At 38.2% G+C, this 16,109-nt stretch overlaps 1 protein-coding gene across 1 annotated transcript in view; it reads left to right on the forward strand.

Moving 5' to 3' along the window:
* The first annotated feature begins 267 nt into the window (after positions 1 to 267).
* CASP10 (caspase 10) overlaps positions 268 to 16,109 on the forward strand; it is a 61,907-nt gene continuing 46,065 nt past the window's right edge. Inside the window, exons 1-2 of the mRNA XM_040475838.1 lie at positions 268 to 599; positions 7,651 to 7,806. The gene's annotated coding sequence lies outside the window, so the exon portion shown is untranslated. The remainder of the gene's footprint in view (positions 600 to 7,650; positions 7,807 to 16,109) is intronic.

Raw genomic sequence — 16,109 nt, forward strand, 5'->3', positions numbered from 1 at the left:
TCTATTTATCTATTTATTTATTTATTTATAAGTTTATTCTGAGAGAGAGAGAGAGAGAGAGAGAGAGAGAGCGCAAAAGCTGGGGAGGGAAAGAGAGAGAGGGAGACAAAGAGAATCCCAAGCAGGTTCCACACTGTCAGAGAGGGAGCCCACACAGGGCTCGAACTCATGAAATGTGAGATGATGACCTGAGCTGAAATCAAGAGTCAGATGCTTAACCAACTGAGCTACCCAGGCACCCCTCATTTAAAATTTAAAAAAATATATATTTATTTTTATATTTTTTGACTTGGTTTTAAATGGTGTGTATTTCTTATGTGCATATTTGTGTGTGTTTTGCTGTGACCAATCAGCAAGACTGAAAAGCATGAAAGGAGTATTCAGACCATTCATAAGCAGTTATTTTTGCTTTTTGTTTTAATGAGTGTGGGACACCTGAGTATACTTTTGAATGTAACATTGTTGAGGGGCACCTGCAAGAATAATGTATATGCCTGTCCTCATGAACAGAACCTTGTGTTAATTATTACAGAAAGAAACCGAGAGAGATCTTAGAGACCTGACAGCTTTGGCATCCTTTTCTGTTCCATCCAGACCAGGTGATAAGCATTTTCCATTTATTCTGTTTCTTATGCTGGAATAGCACATGTTTTTTACCTTTTTTTCCTCTTTACTTTTGAGGCGGGATCATCCCCACTCTTGCGAGTAACTTGCCTCAAAATACCATGTATAGGATCTTTGGCTCACAAAAAAATTGCAGACCAAACCCAGAAACAAAGTATTTATTTATATTGCTTTTTAGTTTTATGAATTTTTTGTATATTATTAAGATAACTTGTATTTGCAATAACAGAGGTGGACTTTGAATACATTAAGCAAGCGAAATAAATCAGACACAGAAAGAAAAATACTGTATTTTACATATATGTGGAATCTTGAAAACAAAAAACAAACAAAGGACTCATAGAAAAAGACATCACACTTATGGTTACCAGAGGTAACCACAGAGGTTGGGGGAGAGGGAATTGGAAGAAGGTAGTCAAAAGGTACAAACTTCCAGCTATGAGATAAGTAAGTACTAGGGATGTAATGTACAACAGTGGCTAATACTGCTGTATGATATACGGGACAGTTGTTAAGAAATTAAATCCCAAGAGTCCTCATCACGAAGAAAAAAATTTTCCTTTGTCCTTTCTTTTCTTTTTATTGCATCTATATAAAAAGATGGATGTTAGTTAAATTGATCATGGTAATCATTTCATAGTATATGTAAATCAAACCATCACACTGTATGCCTTAAAATTTAGACAGTAATGTATGTTAATTATTTCTCAATAAAACTAGAAAAAATATTTGAAAAAGATAATAAATCTAAATGAATTTAAAAGGTAACCTATAAATGAAAACTTGATACATTTAATGAATTAAATTTCTGTATATAAATATTGATGGTAAACTTAATCAAGCATTTATTCAACTGAAACCACAAGTCTAATACATTAGATTTTCTTAAATGTTTTAAACACACTAAAAAATAGACAATTTACAATGATTACAAAATGGATCAGTACATTCGGTTACAAAAGTATGTGTATGATGTACTTAGGCTTATTTCTTCATTGTGTTTACATTCCTTTTTTTTTTTTTTTTACCTTTCAAATTTTCTAAGATTATGGCAAAAATGGATAGTCTATGATTCAGGACTTGAAGTGTAAGATTTAGTGTGCCATTCAGGGTGTTTTACCTGAGTCTGTCATCCAGTTGGATTAGCTGTTTTTATAGTTAGACTTTATTCACTGATTGAGCTTTACCAATTGCTGGAATTATTGACTTTGGTATCAGATATGTTTTGATTTTTTGTAACCTCGTTTCTTCGATGTATTCTTGTTATAGTCTAATTTCTATTTCTATTTTAAAATAAAAAGTAGTAATATGATATCTTGTATTCTATTGAGGACTGAATTTTGAAAATCTTTCACATTAACGTGAACCTTCTTGATTAACTATTTTATCATTCAAAATGATAGTAACAGATGCAAGATGCAAGTAATGGAAGACGTAACTCACAACAAAAATACCAGTTTTGTTTGTTTGTTTGTTTATGCTTGTTAAGCATAAGGTCCAGAGGTAGGGGTATAGATGCTGGCTTGGTTAAGTCACTGATCGAATGATGTCATCAAGGACTTAGTGCTTTCTATCTTTCCGCTCTGTACTTTCTTTGTTTTGGCTTTTATTTTCAGAATTGTCATCTAATGACTACAAGATGGCCACAGGTCCAAGTATCACACCCAAATGACAGAAAGGAAAACACCTCTTCTTTGTGTTCCTTCTTAAGATCAAAGGAAAATTTCCCTAGAAGCCTTCCTCCCCAAGTGTTTCTTTTCCATATTTCTCATTGGCATGTCATTGAATGACATGCCCATTCTTAAACCAGCATTTGGCAGAGGGAATAGGATCACCATGGTTGATTTATACCAGCCCAGCTTCAGTCTCCTGGTCTGGAGAGGGGTTCAGCTCCTCTGAGGCACATGGTGTCCAAAATGAAAAAGTGGGGCATGGAATGAATCCCTGTGGATAGCCAACCATAATGAATACCAAAAGAATGAGAACATCCATTTTATGATCAAAGAAACTGAGGCACACAGCTTTTAAGTGACTTGTTCCCAAATCTCAGAAAAAAAAAATCAGTGATAGTGCTAGATCTAGAATGTCAACCATCAGCCTATCATCTGGTGTTCTTTAGAAATTAAACAAACATTGGAAATGTGTAGCATCATTTCAGAGAAGGCATCATACTCCTCTCTGCTGTTTATGAGAGTCATTATTTTACCTTTCCAGCCTCTATCCTCTCCCCACAGATAGGTGGCATGGCCACATATCTCCCCTTATCCCACCTTCCTGGCATGGTGAAAATATAGAGCTTGGAAAATCAGCATCTTTTCTTTCCTTCTCTTTCCCTTCCCTCTTTTTAAACAATAATTTATTAAATTATACTCTTTCGTTCTGTTTACTTTTATCACTTTTCTTGTTTTTTTTTTTTTTTTTTTTTTTTTTGTATTACATTATTCTTAACACAACCAATCCCTAGGCCCCAAAGAGAAGAGTGTTAAGTGTTTGCTTAGGTGTTTTGCTCACTGGCAAGTAGTTTGGGGTGGAGTAAAGAGGGATTATGATTTCAGGCCTAGGCTGACGAAATGGGAGGAATAATGCCTTGCCTTCCCTTGCTTACTTAAATGAAAGAGCTTTTATGAGCATACCCATTGGGGGAGTTTGTCTTTCCCCTCCCAGACAAACCCTTTATAGGTACATACAGGGCAGATCCAGCCATGGGGACTATTCAGTCATCAGGGAGGATGTCTAGTCATGGGGGAGGGGAGATGTCCAGCCATGACTGTGAATGCCCAGCCCAGTCATGGGGGTTAGAATACACAATCAGAGATGGAAATTTCCAGCTGTTGGTCATTGGTAGGATGTTCTGACATGGATGGAGATGTCTAGCCACGGGGAGATATCTATATGTTGGCAGAATGTCTAGCCATTGGTGGGGATGTCTAGCTATGGATGGAAACATTCAGCCATAATTAGGATGTTCAGTCATGGATGGGTGTCCAGTAATGGAAAGAAGTCCAACCATGGGTTGATGCATAGCTATGGCTGGGGATTCCAGCCATGAATAAAGGTGTCTATCAGAAGCTCAGCTAAGCTGGAAATAGTTGAGCTGACAAGTGTCAGTGTAGATTTCCTGGCTGTCACCTTGAAGCCCTTAGGGGAAGAGGAAGACAAGAGAGTGCTTGGGGCCACTTGAGCCTGATATGGCACCCTCCCAATAAAGGAGTTTTTGTAACTGCTTTGGTGATGCCATGTGAACATCACTATTATCATGATACCACCCTGTGGGGAAGTTATTTTGGAAATATTGAACCAAACCTTGTAAAGTTTGTAGGATTTTGAGATGGAGAGGAGAATATGCTGTAGGTGAGGAGACAACACAAGTGAAGAGACAGGGGAAATGCAAGACATGTTTTAGAAAATTTGAGTGTAACTTTTACCTGGCATAGAGAGAATGTGAGCAATGGTGAGTGGTAAGCTAGGAGGTGCCTATTGTTAGAGCGTGGAGAGCCTTCAAGGCCCTCATCTTGGTCCGCTAGTGTCCATGGAAGTTATTTTTCTCACTTGAATAGTAGAGTCTATGACTCCTCCTTTGATAGTTTTTCATATGAGTATTTGATTACTAGATGCATTTCTTATTCTTTTTGAGTATGGTTTTTAGTGAAATATTTTAGACATGCTAAAAAAGGGTTATATTAGATAACAATGTAATGAATACCCATGGTACCTACCACCTAGCTTAAATAAAATGTTCTAAAATATATATGAAGATTCTTAAGATGTTACTTTAAGTAATAATCCTAAATATAAAAGAGATAAATGCAATAAAATGTTTCAAACCTTATAATAGCCCCAAACTGAGAATTAGCCAAGTGTTCAGTAATAAGGGTATGCTTATGATGATAGGTCCACTGGTTGATACTTTATGTAACCATTAAAATTATGTTTGTAAATAATAAGAGCTTACATCAAACTGTTATTATCTCTTTTTAAAAGAATTTTTTTAATGTTTATTGATTTTTGAGAGAGAGAGAGAGACAGAGTGCAAGCAGGGGGAGAGGCAGAGAAAGAGGGAGACACAGAATCTGAAGCAGGCTTCAGGCTCTGAGCTGTCAGCATAGAGCTGACTTGGGGCTCAAACCCACAAACCGTGAAATCATGATCTGAGCCGAAGTCGGACACTTAACCGCCTGAGCCACCCAGGCGCCCCTATTATTAGCTCTTTACACAAATAGATAATTACACAAATAGATAAACACAAATAAACGAATTATCTCATTTAATCCTCAAAACAGCTGTATGAGGTAGGTATTATTGTTCTCATTATTTTTTCTTCCCATTCTATAGATAAGGAAAATGAGCAAAGTGATGTTAAGTAGCTTATCCGTGATCACCCCATACTAGGGTATAAACTCAAGCCATGAAGAGAGCTACTTTGGGGCCCAAATGCTTAACCAGTTCACAATATGGCCTTGACAGAATATCATAATGAGAAAAATGCTCATATATTCATGTTACCTGGAAAAGAGTACAAAATAGTATGTTTATGTTAACTATGCTTAAAATAAAACAGAAAATACCTCCCATAGGAAAACAAAGGGCCAGAAAGAAATAGTTACAAAGTGGCGTATGGATGACAGAACTGTGGCTGATATTATCTCTTCTTTCTGTTTTCCAAATTCTCATCTCTATCTGTCTATATATTTGAGAATATTGACTTTGCCCTAGAGCCTAGGTGGTTCCTTTCAACTTTCAAGTAGTTGATTCTTCATCACTAACAAAACTACCCTCTCTTCTTACTTTTATCCTTATTTCTCTGTCCCATCTCTAGCCCCTCTTTTCAGAAGCAGAACTCCTGGTCTCAGGGCTGCTTTTCTGAGCCACTGGTTAGGAAGATTGACTAGTAAACCCCTAGTTGACCAATACTTCTATCCCTGTTGTTTCTCCCGCCCTTAACACTGTTCTATGCCATTCCCCAACCTCTTCAATCCTCTTCCATGAATAGGCCATAGTGGGAGTCACTTGACACCTTTATCTGCAGTGTTTGATATGAGAATCTCTTCTTCTCCTCTGAGATTTTAGAAGCAAGTTTTCAGGATTAAGGATGTTATTTATACCATCAAGAGGTCAGAATTTGAGGTCAGCCTTGTCAATTTGGCTGTGGACAGACCCTGCTTGCTGTCCTCATATATTCATTTTCTTTTTCCCTCGTAATAGAAGCCTTGATTTGGAACTGGGCACGAAGCCTCACAGAATATAGTCTACTTGTCCAAGCTTCAATTTGTAGCTAGATGTGGTCATGTGTTTAGGTCCTGGCCAATAAGATGTTAGCAGCAGAATCATTTGGCAGTTGCTGAGAACTTCCCTTAAAAGACCGTTGTTTTTTCAGTATGATACTGGCACAAATCAATGAAACAGAATAAAGGGCCCAGAAATAAACCTATGATTATATGGTCAATTAGCTTAAGACAAAGGAGGTGAGACTATGCAAAGGGAAAAAGACAATTTCCTCTACAGATAGCATTGGGAAAACTGGACAGCTACATGCAAAAGAATGAAACTGAACTACTTTACCATACACAAAAACAAAGTTAGAGTGGATTAAGGACCTAAATGTGAGACCTGAAACTATAAAAATCCTTGAAGAGAAAACAGGCAGTAATTTCTCTGACATCAGCTGTAGCAACATTTTTCTAGACATGTCTTCTGAGACAAGGGAAACAAAAGCAAAAATAAACTATTGGGACTACATCAAAACAAAAAGCTTCTGCACAGTGAAGGAAACAATTAACAAAACTAAAAGGCTACCTGAAGAATGGGAGAAGATATTTGCAAATAACATATCCAATAAATGGTTAGTATCCAAAATATATAAAGAACTTACACAACTCAACAGCTAAACACAATCTGATTAAAAATGAGCAGACATTTCTCCAAAGATGACATACAGAAGGCCAACACATATATGAAAAGATGCTCAACATCACGGATCATCAGGGAAATGCAAATCAAAACCACAATGAGATATCACCTCATACCTATCAGAATGGCTGAAATAAAAAAGAGAAGAAATAACAAATGTTGAAGAGGATGTAGAGAAAAAGGAACCCTTTTCTGTTCCTTCATTCCCATCATGTACTGTTGATGGGAATGCAAACTGGTGCAGCTGCTGGAGGTTCTTCAAAAAATTAAAAATAGAATTATCATATGATCTAGTAATTCCACTACTAGGTATTTACCTAAAGATTACAAGAACACTAATTCAAAAAGATATATGCACCCCCATGTTTATTGCAGCATTATTTTCAATAGCTAAATTACGGAAGCAATCCAAGTGTTGAGTGACAAATGAATGGATAAAGAAGATGTGGTATATAAACAATGGAATATTTATTACTCATTCATAAAGAGAATGAAATGTTGCCATTTGCAACAGCATAGATTGATTTAGAGAGTATAATGCTAAATGAAATAAGTCAGAGAAAGACAAATACCATCTGATTTCACTCATACGTGGAATTTAAGAAACAAAACAAACCAAGAAAAAAAAGAGACAACTCAAAAAACAGACTCTTTAAAAACTTTTTAAAAATGTTTATTTATTTTTGAGAGACAGAGAGAGACAGAGAAAAAGGGAGACACAGAATCCAAAGCAGGCTCCAGGCTCTGAGCTGTCAGCACAAAGTCCGACACGGCTTGAACTCAGAAACTGCGAGATCACGACCTGAGCTGAAGTCAGACGCTTAAATGACTGAGCCACCCAGGCACCCCCCACCCCCCCAAAACAGACTCTTAAATATAGAAAACAAACTGATGGTTACCAGAGGGGAGGGAAGTGAGGGGAAGGGTGAAATAGGTGCAGGGAATTAAGAGTATACTTATGATGAACACTGAGTAATATATAGAATTACTGAATCACTATATTGTACACCTGAAACCAATGTAACTCTGTATGGTAACTATATTGGAATTAGAAATTTAAGAAAGGCAGTTATTTTTTGCCCTTCACCTTTTTATCCCTTCTTCCATCCTGCTGACTAGGATGTGGATGTGATGGCTGGAGACTTAACTTCCATTGGAACTATGAGGATAATGGCCACACTATAGGGACAGCTGAGTGGTGAGCAGAAAGGAGCCTTCTTGGATGAGGACAGAATCACTATAGCAGCCGTAGACTACCTACCTCTGGACTTTCATGTGAGAGAAAAAATGTGGGGTTTATATTTGTATTTTTAAACCTAACACAATCCAACTGATGCATTATTATTTGATTAAAATGTTTAGGATGTTATAAGTTTAAAAGAAAAATTTATCTGGATGATTATTTTAATTTTCTAATTATTTTTTAATGTTTATTTATTTTTGAGAAAGAGAGTGTGGGTGGGGAGGGGACAGAGAAAGACAGGGGCAGGGGATCCAAAGCAGGCTCCATGCTGATAGCAGAGAGCCTGATGTAGGGCTCGAACTCATGAACCGTGAGATCATGACCTGAGCCGAAGTTGGACGCTTAACTGACTGAGCCACCCAAGAGTCCCTCTAATTATTGTTTAAAAATATATGTGCACTTAAAATATGAGCTACCTACATGTTTAACACCCAGCTTGGTTGCTTCCAAGTTTTGGCATTGTGAATAAAGGTGCTATAAACATTTTTATGCTGATTTTTGTGTGGACATAAATGTTCAACTCATTTGGGTAAATACCTAGGAGAACAATTGTTGAAGTGTATGGTAAGCCTATGTTCAACTTTGGAAGAAATGTAAGACTGTATTTCAAGTGGCTATATATACCATTTTGCAGAGTTCCTGTATCTCCACATTCTTGCCAGTATTTGGTGGCATTAATGTTTTGGATTTTAGCCATTTTAATAGATGTATAGTGATAACACGTATTAATTTATGATTACCTAATGGCACGATGGTGAGTACCTTTTTATATCCTTATTTAAAATATGTATATCTTCTTTGTTGAGATGTCTGTTCAAATCTTTTGCCCATTTTTTATTAAAAATTTTTTTTAATGTTTATTTTTGAGAGAGAGAGAGAGAGAGAGAGAGAGAGAGAGAGAGAGCATGAGTGGGGGAGGGGCAGAGAGAGAGGGAGACACAGAATCCGAAGCAGGCTCCAGGCTCTGAGCTGTCAGCACAGAACCTGATGTGGGGCTCGAACTCACTATCTGTGAGATCGTGACCTGAGCCAAAGTCAGACACTCAACTGACTGAGCCACCCAGGTGCCCCTCTTTTGCCTATTTTTAAAAGCTTTTATTTATTTTGAGAGAGAGAAAGCTAGGGAGTATGTGTGGGGTAGGGGCAGAGAGAGAGGGAGAAAGAGAATCCCAGGCAGGTTCCACACTGTCAGTGCACACAGCCTGATGTGGGGCTCAAACACCTGAACCATGAGATCATGACCTGAGCCCAAGTCTGATGCTTAACTGACGTACACAGGCACCCCTCTTTTGCCCATTTTAAAACTGAGTTGTTTGGTTTTTTTACTGATCAGTTTTAAGAGTTTTTTGTATATATTTTTTAAAAAAAATTTTTTTAATGTTTATTTATTTTTGAGACAGAGAGAGACAGAGCATGAACAGGGGAGGGTCAGAGAGAGAGGGAGACACAGAATCCGAAGCAGGTTCCAGGCTCTGAGTGGTCAGCACAGAGCCCGACGCGGGGCTCAAACCCACAGACTGCGAGATCATGACCTGAGTGAAGTCGGACGCTTAACCGACTGAGCCACCCAGGCGCCCCAGTTTTTTGTATATTTTGGATAGAAGTCCTTTATCAGATATGTTTTACAAATATTTTCTCTCAGTCTGTGGTAGAAGTTTTTAATTTTAATGAAGTTCAATTAATCCATTCCCCCCACCCCGCCCAGATTGTGCTTTTGTGCTCTAAGAAATCATCACTAAACTCAAGATCACCTAAATATTCTCCTCTGTTATTAACCAGAAGTTGTAGTTTTGCATTTTACATTTAAGTTTATGATCGTTTTGAGTTACTTTTTGTGAAAGGTACAAGGTCTGTGTCTATATTCTTTTTTAATGTATGTCCAGTTGTTCTGGCACTATTTGTTGCATTCCATTGATTTTTCTGTCTGTTCTTTTACTAACATGACGCTGTTTTGATCCTTAAGCTTTATATTGAGTCTCGCAATACCCAACGTTGGTAGTATACTGGGAGTTTTAAATAAATGCAGTTGTATTATTTGTTTCATTTTATGCGAAGCACATATTGTAACTTCAAAAAATTAATTTAAATGGGGCACCTGGGTCACTGAGTCGGTTAAGTGTCCAACTTCGGCTCAGGTCATGACCTCACGGTTCATGAGTTCAAGCCCTGCATTGGGCTCTGTGCTGACAGCTCGGAACCTGAAGCCTGCTTCAGATTCTGTCTCTCTTTCTCTTTCTTTCTCTCTCTTTCTGCCCCTCCCCTGCTCGTGCGCTCTCTCTCTCTCTCTCAAAAGTAAATAAACATTAAAAAAATGAAAATGAAAATAAAATAAAAATTACATACAGTAAAAGGTCCAGTTTCTTAAAACATAAACACATTTGATGCATTTATTTTAAACATAAATGGCATAATTGTTTTTTGTTTTTTGTTTTTTTTTTTCAACGTTTATTTTTATTTTCGGGACACAGAGAGACAGAGCATGAACGGGAGAGGGGCAGAGAGAGAGGGAGACACAGAATCGGAAACAGGCTCCAGGCTCTGAGCCATCAGCCCAGAGCCCGACGCGGGGCTCGAACTCACAGACCGCGAGATCGTGACCTGGCTGAAGTCGGACACTTAACCGACTGCGCCACCCAGGCGCCCTGGCATAATTGTTTTTAATAAATGTTTTTATTTATTTTTGAAAGAGAGAGAGAACGAGCAGGGGAGAGGAAGAGAGAGAGGGAGCCACAGGATCCGAAGCAGGCTCCAGACTCTGCACTGTCAGCACAGAATCTGACGTGGGGCTTGAACTCAGAAACTGCAATATCATGACCTGAGCTGAAGTTGGACGCTTAACCCACCGAGCTACCAGGCACCCCCATAAATGGCATAATATTTAACACTGTTCTTTCTTTTCATTCAAGTAGTCATGTCTATATATGTTTTGTATCATATTTAAGTTATTCACTATTTTATTTTTCACTATTTAAATGATGATACAAGAAACATCTTTTCTTCCTTATTTGGTAAGGACTTCCTGCCTGAAACCTGGGATTTGCATCCTCTTCTTAGTGCTTCCTTTGGCATAGGTCAGTCTTCTGTCAAGACTGAATGTTATTTCAACTGTCTTGTATCATTTATCTCTCTCTCTGTCTTTGAACCTTTGGTCTAAAAACAAGTTCTGACTCCTTCATCAAATAAAGCCTGTCTCCCTTAAAAAAAATGTTTATTCGTTTATTTTGAGTGAGAAAAAGAGAGATAGCGAGCAAGCAGGGGAGGGGCAGAGAGAGAGAATCCCAAGCAGGCTCCTCACTGTCAGTGTGGAGCCCAACTCCAGGCTCAATCCCACAAACCGTGAAATCATGACCTGAGCCAAAATCAAGAGTTGGACCCTTAACTAACTGAGCCACCCCAGCACCCCATGCCCCTCTCTTTCAAGCTACTGTCTTAGGTATGTTTTAGACTATACCCTCTCCTACCCATTTACTCCATACTTCCCTGATATCTGGATTTCACCTTAATCATTCTGCCACATCTATAAGATCCAAGAGCAATATTGAGCTTACTTACCAAACTTGTAGTCCTTAGATTCTATGGGGTCATTGTCCCCTTCCTACTTCTCCAGCGTATTTTACCCTAGAAGTTCTGTCAAGGACAGACTTCTGACCAAGTCTTCTTTGTATCTTTCTTCTCCAGATCCATAAATGTGGATATTCACAAGGATCACTCCTTTGTTTCTCTCTTTTTTTTAAAAAAAAATTTTTTTTTCAACGTTTATTTATTTTTGGGACAGAGAGAGACAGAGCATGAACGGGGAAGGGGCAGAGAGAGAGGGAGACACAGAATCGGAAACAGGCTCCAGGCTCTGAGCCATCAGCCCAGAGCCTGATGCGGGGCTCGAACTCCCGGACCGCGAGATCGTGACCTGGCTGAAGTCGGACGCTTAACCGACTGCGCCACCCAGGCGCCCCCTTTGTTTCTCTTTTTATATGTTCTCTTTTAACAATCTTGTAGCTTCGGTTACTACTCCTGTGCTGCTAACAAGTTGGCATTTCTAGTGCAGACTCTTCAAGTTCAAATCTTGCCCTGCAGCTTCCTGGCCAGTGTTTCCACTTCATTTCCTTTTCGCACCTCAAACTCAAGATATTCCAAATATTAAAAACAAAAACAAAAACACCTCCATTCCAAATCTGCTTTTCTGCCTGTGTCTTCAATTTCAGTTAACAGCACCTCCAGAATATCATTTTCACTCTGACCCACCCTCTCCTATGTTTCTTCATCCAGCTAGTTTCCAAATTAGTTGGTTCTGTACCTATAATGCCTTTTCCATCTATCTCTATTATTACATTTCTTCTGCCTCCATCATTTCTCCACTGAACTATGATCATAGCGTTCTCACTGATCCTGCCACCACCCTCTTAATTCTATGATAACTTTATACATAGAACCTGAAGAATCTCCCTAATTGCAGCTCTGTCACTTTCCTTAGAAACCTTTAAGATTCTCTATTGTTTACACTGTAAGGGTGTGGCTGGGGAGTGGGGAGCAGGGAAGGCTGCTGTTGTAAGTCCTAGAGTCCAAAGACCCAGAAAACCAAGAGTATTTTAATGTCCAAAGGTAGAAGAAGTTGACCATCCTAGTTCAAAAAGAGAGAAAATTTGCCCCTCCTCCTTTTTATTGGACCAATCCTTAATGGATTGGAGGTTGCCCACCCAATTTGATGAGGGCAGATTTTCTTTACTCAGTCTACAGATTTAAATACTAACCCTTCCAGAAACATCCTTACAGACATACCCAGAAATAATGTTTACTGGCTATCTAGGCATCCTTTAACCATCAAGTTGACACCATACAATTAACAATCGCAAGGTAGTTTGTGACATATGATTGTGACATATTCCAGACATCCCTTTCTTTTTTCATTGAGATATAATTCACATTTTACAGAATTCATCCTTTTGAACTATACAAGTCACTGGTTTTTAGTATATTCACAGTTGTGCACATGCACAATCTAATTTCAAAACATTTTCATCTACCTTAAAAGAATTTCCATACCTGGTAGCCATCATTTCCTATTTTCCCCTTCACTCCAGCCCCTGAGCAAACACTAATCCACTTTCTATTTCTACATATTTGTCCATTCTGGATATTTCCTTTTTTTTTTTTTAAACGTTTATTTATTTTTGAGACAGAGAGAGACAGAGCATGAACAGGGGAGGGTCAGAGAGAGAGGGAGACACAGAATCTGAAACAGGCTCCAGGCTCTGAGCTGTCAGCACAGAGCCTGACACGGGGCTTGAACTCATGGACCGTGAGATCATGACCTGAGCCGAAGTCGGATGCTTAACCGACTGAGCCACCCAGGCGTCCCTGGATATTTCCTATGAACAAATCATTCAGTATGTTTCCTTTTGTATATGACTTATTCTACGTAGCGTGTTTTCAAGGTTCATCCATATTGAAGAATACATTAGTACTTCATTTCATTTAATGGCTAAAAAATATTCCATTGAATTGACAGAGCACATTTTGTTTATTCATCAACTGATGGAAATTTGGATTGTTTCCATGTTTTTGGACTTTATGAATGATGCTGCTATGAGTATTCATGTGTAAGTTTTTGTGTGGATACATGCTTTCAGTTCCCTTGGGTATATACATGGGAATGGACTTACTGGATCATGTAGTAAGTATATGTTCAACTTTTTGAGGACTGCTAAACTGTTTTAGTAAAGTGGCTGCACCACTTTACATTCCCACCAGCAATGTCCCAATTTCTCCACATCCTTGCCAACACTTGTTATTGTCTATTTTTTCTTTCCTTCCTTCCTTCCTTCCTTCCTTCCTTCCTTCCTTCCTTCCTTCCTCTCCTCTTTCTTTTTTTCCTTCTTTTTTCTTTCTTTCTTTCTTTCTTTCTTTCTTTCTTTCTTTCTTTCTTTCTTCTTTCTTTCTCTTTTTTTTATTATATATGAAGTGATACCTCATTGTAGTTTTGATTACATTGCCTTAATAACTAATTCTGTTGAAGATCTTTTCATGTGCATATTGGCCATTTGTATATGTTCTCTGTAGAAACATCTATTCATATCCTTTCCCATTTTTTAAAAATTTTATTTTTTATTTTTTAAAGTTTACATCCAAATGAGTTAGCATATAGTGAAACAGTGATTTCAGGAGTAGATTCCTTAATGCCCTTTACCCATTTAGCCCATCCCCCCTCCAGAAACCCTCAGTTTATTCTCCATATTTATGAGGCTCTTCTGTTTTGTCCTCCTCCCTGTTTTTATATTATTTTTGTTTCCCTTCCCTTTGTTCATCTGTTTTGTCTCTTAAAGTCCTCAAATGAGTGAAGTCATATGATTTTTGTCTTTCTCTGACTGACTTCACTTAGCATAATACTCTCCAGTTCCATCCACATAGTTGCAAATGGCAAGATTTCATTCTTTTTGATTGCCGAGTAATACTCCATTGTGTGTGTGTGTGTGTGTGTGTGTGTGTGTGTGTATATATATATATATATATATATATATATATATACCACTTCTTCTTTATCCATTCATCTGTCGATGGACATTTGGGCTCTTTCCATACTTTGGCTATTGTCCATCATAGCGCTGCTATAAATGTGGGAGCGTATGTATCCTTTCAACACAGCACACCTGTATCCCATGGATAAATGCCTAGTAGTGCAATTCCTGGGTCATAGGGTAGTTCTATTATTAGTTTTTTGAGGAACCTCCATACTGTTTTCCAGAGTGGCTGCACAAGCTTGCATTGCCACCAACAATGCAAAAGAGATCCTCTTTCTCCGCATCCTTGCCAACATCTGTTGTCTGAGTTGTTAATGTTAGCTATTCTGACAGGTGTAAGGTGGTATCTCATTGTGGTTTTGATTTGTATTTCCCTGATGAGGAGTGATGTTGAGCATTTTTTCATGTGTCGGTTGGCCATCTGGATGTCTTCCTTGGAGAAGTGTCTATTCATGTCTTTTGCCCATTTCTTCACTGGATTATTTGTTTTTTGGGTGTTGAGTTTGATAAGTTCTTTGTAGATTTTGGATACTAACCCTTTATCTGATATATCATTTGCAAATATCTTCTCCCATTCTGTCTGTTGCCTTTTAGTTTTGCTGATTATTTCCTTCGCTGTGTAAAAGCTTTTAATTTTGATGAGGTCCCAATAGTTCATTTTTGCTTTGGTTTCCCTTGCCTCTGGAGATGTATTGAGTAAGAAGTTGCTACGGCCACGGTCAAAGAGGTTTTTGCTTGCTTTCTCCTCGAGGATTTTGATGGCTTCCTGTCTTACATTGAGGTCTTTCATCCATTTTGAGTTTATTTTTGTGTGTGGTGTAAGAAAGTGGTCCAGGTTTTCTTCTGCATGTCGCTGTCCAGTTTTCCCAGCACCACTTGCTGAAGAGACTGTCTTTATTCCATTGGATATTCTTTCCTGCTTTGTCAAAGATTAGTTGCCCATACATTTGTGGGTCCATTTCTGGGTTCTCTATTCTGTTCCATTGATCTGAGTGTCTGTTCTTGTGCCAGTATCATACTGTCTTGATGATTATACCTTTGTAGTATAGCTTGAAGTCTGGGATTGTGATGCCTCCTGCTTTGGTTTTCTTTTTCAAGATCGCCTTGGCTAGTTGGGGTCTTTTCTGGTTCCATACAAATTTTAGTATTATTTGTTCTAGCTCTGTGAAGAATGCTGATGTTACTTTGATAGGGATCTCATTGAATATGTAGATTGCTTTGGGTAGTATCAACATTTTAACAATATTTGTTCTTCCTACCCAGGAGCATGGAATCTTTTTCCATTTCTTTGTGTCTTCTTCAATTTCTTTCATCAGCTTTCTATAGTTTTCAGTGTATATATTTTTCACCTCTGTGGTTAGATTTATTCCTAGGTATTTTATGGTTTTTGGTGCAACTGTAAACGGGATCAATTCCTTGATTTCTTTTTTTTGTTGCTTCATTGTTGGTGTATAGGAATGCAACAGATTTCTGTGCATTGATTTTATATCCTGCCACTTTGCTGAATTCATGGATCAGTTCTAGCAGTTTTTTGGTGGAATCTTTTGGATTTTCCATAGAGTATCATGTCATCTGCGAAGAGTGAAAGTTTGACCTCCTCCTGGCCGATGTGGATGCCTTTTATTTCTTTGTGTTGTCTGATTGCAGAGGCTAAGACTTCCAATACTTTGTTGAATAACAGTGGCAATAGTGGACATCCCTGTCTTGTTCCTGACCTTAGGGGGAAAGCTCTCAGTTTTTCCCCATTGAAGATGATATTAGCGTTGGGTCGTTCATATATGGCTTTTATCATGTCGAAGTATGCTCCTTCTATCCCTACT

The sequence above is a fragment of the Herpailurus yagouaroundi genome, unplaced genomic scaffold (assembly GCF_014898765.1).
Source record: "Herpailurus yagouaroundi ecotype Mexico unplaced genomic scaffold, PumYag 140, whole genome shotgun sequence".
In the NCBI taxonomy this organism is placed as follows: Eukaryota; Metazoa; Chordata; class Mammalia; order Carnivora; family Felidae; genus Herpailurus; species Herpailurus yagouaroundi.